Genomic DNA, 6,162 nt, shown 5'->3' on the forward strand with positions numbered 1-6,162 from the left:
CTAACCGAGGCAAATGCTAACCGAGGCAAATGCTAAACAAGGCAAATGCTGAGACAAATGCTAACTGAGGGCAATGCTAACCGAGGCAAATGCTAACCAAGGCGAACACTAATCAAGGTTTCACAGTATACGATACTAGGGCTCTTTGTGGTGGTGTACTTCATGTGGACCAAAGTGGGACCAAAGTGGGACGTATGCCGAGGCGAATGCTAACCGAGGCGAATGCTAACCGAGGCAAATGCTAATCAAGGCAAATGCTAACCGAGGCGAATGCTAACCGAGGCGACTGCAAACCAAGGCGAACACTAACCAAGGTTTCACAGTATATGATACTAGGGCTCTTTGTGGTGGTGTACTTCATGTGGACCAAAGTGGGACCAAAGTGGGACCCAGCGGAACGTGGTGGTAGATGTTTTCACACTGATACACAAGCTAATACCGTCCACCTGCTGTAGGAATTAGGGAGGGGTCGCATTCTGGCACCAACATGCGACTTCACCCTCCAATGCCCCAGAAGTCCCATGATCTGAAACTAATCCAGACAGCCCTCAAGTATTTTTGTTTGCAATCACAACAAGACTATTAAACCTTAGCGGATTAGATGACACATTAGATAGCATTAGAGAGCATGTGTACATTTGATCCTATGTGCGTCCCTCCAGGCAAGTCATGAAAGAATTTGATACAAATCGAATTATCTATTCAGTTTGGCTGCAGGGAATTAGCAGTCCGACAATGCGTGCTTACATAAAAACAGCTTTCTTAGCAATGTTTATGTACTCTATGTACTTGTTACTATACATCTTACTACAGCGGAACCAATTTAGAAATTCATCCAAGGGTCTTCGGGAACATATGCCTGAAGTGGCACACAACTTGAAAGTATGAGATGAGCCTATGTCGTCTGCCTCATACAGCAGAGAAAGGACACGGAGGGCAGGGCGTAGATTAGGAATGAATCCATGCTACGTATTTCACAACTCAGTCTAAAGTAACACCACTTGTTTTGCTTTGTTTGTATTCCAGCAATGAGACCAATGTTTGTTTTATCAATAGAAAAAAAATGTCATCATATTTGTGTTTTTAGATTTTACTGTGATAAACGTATTTTTACCCTGGAACAGATTATTTCTGTTTCTATTAGATTTGAAAAAGAAATTATTTTGAAATAAGAACAAATTGTGGTCACCTTAGAGCAGGGACATCCCGTGGTTCATTTTTATTGGCCCTCGGTATATTGGAAGAAGATGTAGCAGGAGGGATCAGTGTTGCCAACTTAGCAACCTCTAGATTCCCTTTTTTAAAGACGCTAGACATCTATCAACTTTTTCTGCTCTTATTGGATATGCTAAAAAAATAGCAAAAAAATATTAAAAAATAGCGCGTTGGCGACGGTAAATAATTCATTTAATCAATTATGTTAAATTAATTAAATAGCGTAATTAACGCTAAATTTTGTGTTTTCACACATGTGGTATCATGGTTGCAAATGGTGATTAATCCTGATAATACACTTAAAAAAAATGTTATTCGGCTGGCTGACCTCATTTCTGAACATCTTTGTTTTGCTTTTCATATTTTGTGCTGCCAATTATGCAAATTAGAGATGATGTCATTTGAGATGACATCATCACCCAAACAGAGTGCAGTCCTGTGGGAAACACTGAAACATAGGATGAAATATGCTAATGTAGCACGTCAATAAAGCAGAAAGTCCCATATGGATTAGAGACAGTGGCATCATTAGGCCTATTATATTTTAAGATTTTTTCTTATTGATTAAAAAAATATATATTGATTTTTTTTACAAAAAATATCTGACAAATTTCATATAATAGGGCAAAAGCAGGCTAATAATCAAGCCAATAAGCAGGCTAATACTAGCCTACTACTACTACTACTAGTAGTAATAATCAGAAGAAGAATAATGATGATAGTAATAATAATAATAGGCTAATTAAAAATAAAATAAAATAAAATAAAATAAAATAAAATAAAATAAAATAAAATAAAATAAAATAAAATAAAATAAAATAAAATAAAATAAAATAAAATAAAATAAAATAAAATAATTGATCACTGTCCACCGGACAGAATGGTTGCAGAGCTTGAGAGTTTCCTTTTAAGACTACACTCACGTGGAATGATCCGAGGTGACTGTCAAAATCTTTGTGGAGTGGAAAAACTCACTTCCAGGCGTGTTTGGGGAAAAGGTAGAGGCATGTACGGAATCCAAAGTACTGCATGCACACATGAGACGAGAGCTGGAGCCATGTGACTCACTCTGGTGTGAAAGCACAGCAGTGGTGGGAGGATGACATCATGACATCACGGCACCCTGCAGAGAGGAAAAAGGGCCCCATTCCAGTACGCTCATAGATATATACGTGCACATATATAGGGACACATGGGACGCTGGGAGCTGGCCTGGGGGGGGTTGGGCCAGGTACGGGTACGCTCTGACAGGATTTAGTGGTGGTGGGGGGGGGGGGTCTGAATTTGGAAAATGAGACAGTAGAATGCAACAGATGTGGAGAAGCGTCAGCCTTTGGTTGGAGAATGTGCCTTCAACATGGCCACTCCCCAAATGCCAACCGAGGCAAATGCTAACCGAGGTGAATGCTAACCAAGGCAAATGCTAACTGAGGCAAATTCTGAGACAAATGCTAACTGAGGCGAATGCTAACCGAGGTGAATGCTAACCAAGGCGAATGCTAACCAAGGTTTAACAGTATACGATACTAGGGCTCTTTGTTGGTGGTGTACTTCATGTGGACCAAAGTGGGACGTATACTGAGGCGAATGCTAACCGAGGCAAATGCTAACCGAGGCAAATGCTAACCAAGGCAAATGCTAACCAAGGCAAATGCTAACCAAGGCAAAGGCTAACCGAGGTGAATGCTAACCGAGGCAAATGCTAACCAAGGCAAATGCTGAGACAAATGCTAACTGAGGCAAATGCTAACTGAGGTGAATGCTAACCGAGGCGAATGCTAACCAAGGTGAATGCTAACCAAGGCGAATGCTAACCAAGGTTTCACATTATACGATACTAGGGCTCTTTGTGGTGGTGTACTTCATGTGGACCAAAGTGGGACCAAAGTAGGACCCAGCGGAACGTGGTGGTAGATGTTTTAACACGTCACACGTGGAGAAGCGTCAGCATTTGGTTGGAGAATGTGACTTCAACATGGCCACTCCCCTGCTACACCTGTATGACAGCCGCCCCTCCCCCCACACCTCCATCACAGTACATTCCACATCGGAGTGAAAGATGGAAGCAACACTCTCACGCTCATCCACTCTAATGCGATTGAGGCGAAGGCGGCGAGATTAGAGCTTGATCTCCAAGACAAGTTGCTGATGCGGTGATTCACCAACCAGAAGCAGATTGTGTGGAACCATCCTTTTTTTTTTGTGTCCAAACTGACAAACACACAAGCTTTTATTTTGTCGGCCGTCCTGATTCTCATAAAGGCCGCTCATCAGCGGATAGTCTTGTCTGACACAATCAGGCTGGGAAATGTACTCGAACACAACACAACATTCAGGACACACCTACACACACGTCTATTGAGATCCGACACAGCTGCGGGAACAATGAATGGGATTTGTGTGTCCATGATGGTGGGGGGGGGCTTTCTGCAATTGGCAGCTCTCGCCAAAAACGAGGATTTAGATGACTTTTGTGGTGAAGTTGCACATAAACAAAGAAGCATGACAGCCATCTTTGTAGTCCTGGTTGTGGGACACTGGACCAGGTCTACACACATCACTCAGACCCAACGTGGATATTCTGGCAGCGGGGGGGGGTCCCAACACTTCATTAAAGCTGTGAATCAGGTATTTGGGGATTAGAAGTGGGGGGGGGGGGGCGTATGATAGCATGGCGTCATCGTCTCCTGGGAAATACAGGATGTGGACACTAATTACATTTGCATATGAAAATGACATTCCTGTTTTTGCCTTTTGGATATGAGGAATATTTCTTATATCGGGGATTTTGATGATGATGATACTTTTGGGGGTGTTTTATGTATATGTACGGTGTATATGTCAATATTTATACATGCCCTCCTTCACTGTTCATTATGACGTACTATAAAACGGAGTATTAAATAATATAATATTACTGTAAGCTTGTTTAGTTAAACCTACTTCATTTTGATGCCTGTATTTTTTATTACATATTTTTCCAATACATAAATACATAAATAAATAATTTCACGAGACCGGTTAAGTAAATAAAGCAGAAAATAATAATTAATAAATAAATAATTAATAATGAAAATATTTTTGAAATCAGAAAACAAATGAATAATACATAAAAAATATATATAACTTCATAATACATTTATATAGATATATAAAATACTTAGTATATAAATAAATAACACCAATATTTTTGTGTCATAAATAAATTCAACCAAACATTTTTGGTGTAATAAATAAAGCAAAACACAACATTTATTTATTTATTTATTTATTTATTTATTTATTTATTTATTTATTTGTTTGTTTGTTTGTTTGTTTGTTTGTTTGTTTGTTTGTTTGTTTGTTTATTTATTTAATACATAATTATGTATTAAATGGATAAATAAATAGTTATAAATAAATAAAGCAAAACACAACATTTATTTATTTATTCATTTAATGCATAATTATGTAATAATTATGTATATGGATAAATAAATAATTACACTCGATATTTTTGGTGCTACAAATGAAACGCAAAAAATATACAAATAATTATTTTATTATACTTATATTCGGTGTAATAAACCAATCAGAAAACTACATAAAATAATTATTATCCAAATTTGTATGGTTTGTTTTGTGAAATAAACATTTCATGAAATAATGAAAGCAGAAAATAAATGAATAATTACTCTCCATATTTTGGTGTGCTGTAAATAAAACAGACTGAAAATGAAGAAGGATGCATCACGTGACGTATGGGCCTTCTTCCGGATGATAACCCACTTTGAACTATCCGCTACCCACGTGACTGCGCCAATCCGGAAGCTTGTCATGTTAGCTGTCAAAGGAATTGAATGGATTGGGGAGGAGGGGGCATCTTTTCGTGCACGTGCAATAAGCTGCAGCGTGTATCAAGTAGCATTAAATAGCACACTAAATGTGCTCGGTTACCTTCCACGCCGCTGTGTGGACACGCGTGGGTGATGTGTGTGTGTGTGTGTGTGTGTGTCACTCAGACTCGGCGCTAGATAGCGGAGCTGTCATATCAGTGCCACATGCATATTCATCGCTATGCTAATGTCACACCGAGCGCTTTAATGAGTTGACAGCATTAACAACTCAAACGAGGTGATGAACAAAAACGGTGTAGCTTTCTGAACACGGAAGAACACGGAGAACACGGTCCTTGTCAACTAGTCACACTAACAACACTTTGGCCATTAATTTGGCTAAAATGGATCCACTTTGAAAGACTTGTTGTGATACGGCAGCGGGAAAAAAAATATATGTAGCGGTTAGCTGAGGAAGTTCCCCAATGGGACTTGTGTGTTTTTTCTGCCATCTAGCGGTCAAGATAGGAAGCTACATGTATTTGGCTCGAACCAAAATAGGCGAATACTGTGTATTATTTTAAATACAGTATCACTTCTTATATTTAGCTGTGAATTGCAAGTATAATATTAACTAAGTTAGATTTTCTTAGTTTTATTATAGTATGTATGTATTTATTTTATAGTCCGCCTTACTCTAAACCTTTTACATCTTACTTTATATGAAAGTATGTATTTTCTTTAAATCAACTGTATGTTTCCCCTTTTATTTACACTTTTACTATTTTTAAATTGAGCTTGATTTTTCCCGTTATTTTTGTGTTTTAACAATTGCAAATTGTAAAAAAAAATTTATTTGACTTTGCATCTGACAATAAACTTGTTTTCTTTTTTAAAGTTTTTTGTCATTTTTTTAAATTACATTTTTTTTACCAAAATAGGCGCATACTGTGTATTATTTTAAATACAGTAGCACTTCTTATATTTAGCTGTGAATTGCAAGTTTAATATTAACTAAGTTAGATTTTTTTTGTTTTATTATAGTATGTATGTATTTATTTTACAGTACACCTTACTCTGCATCTGACAATAAACTTGTTTTCTTCTTTTTTTTTAGTTTTTTGTCATTTTT

This window comes from Doryrhamphus excisus, linkage group LG11 (genome assembly GCF_037039965.1).
Source record: "Doryrhamphus excisus strain RoL-2023G ecotype Guam linkage group LG11, RoL_Dexc_Guam_v1.1, whole genome shotgun sequence".
Classification (NCBI taxonomy): Eukaryota; Metazoa; Chordata; class Actinopteri; order Syngnathiformes; family Syngnathidae; genus Doryrhamphus; species Doryrhamphus excisus.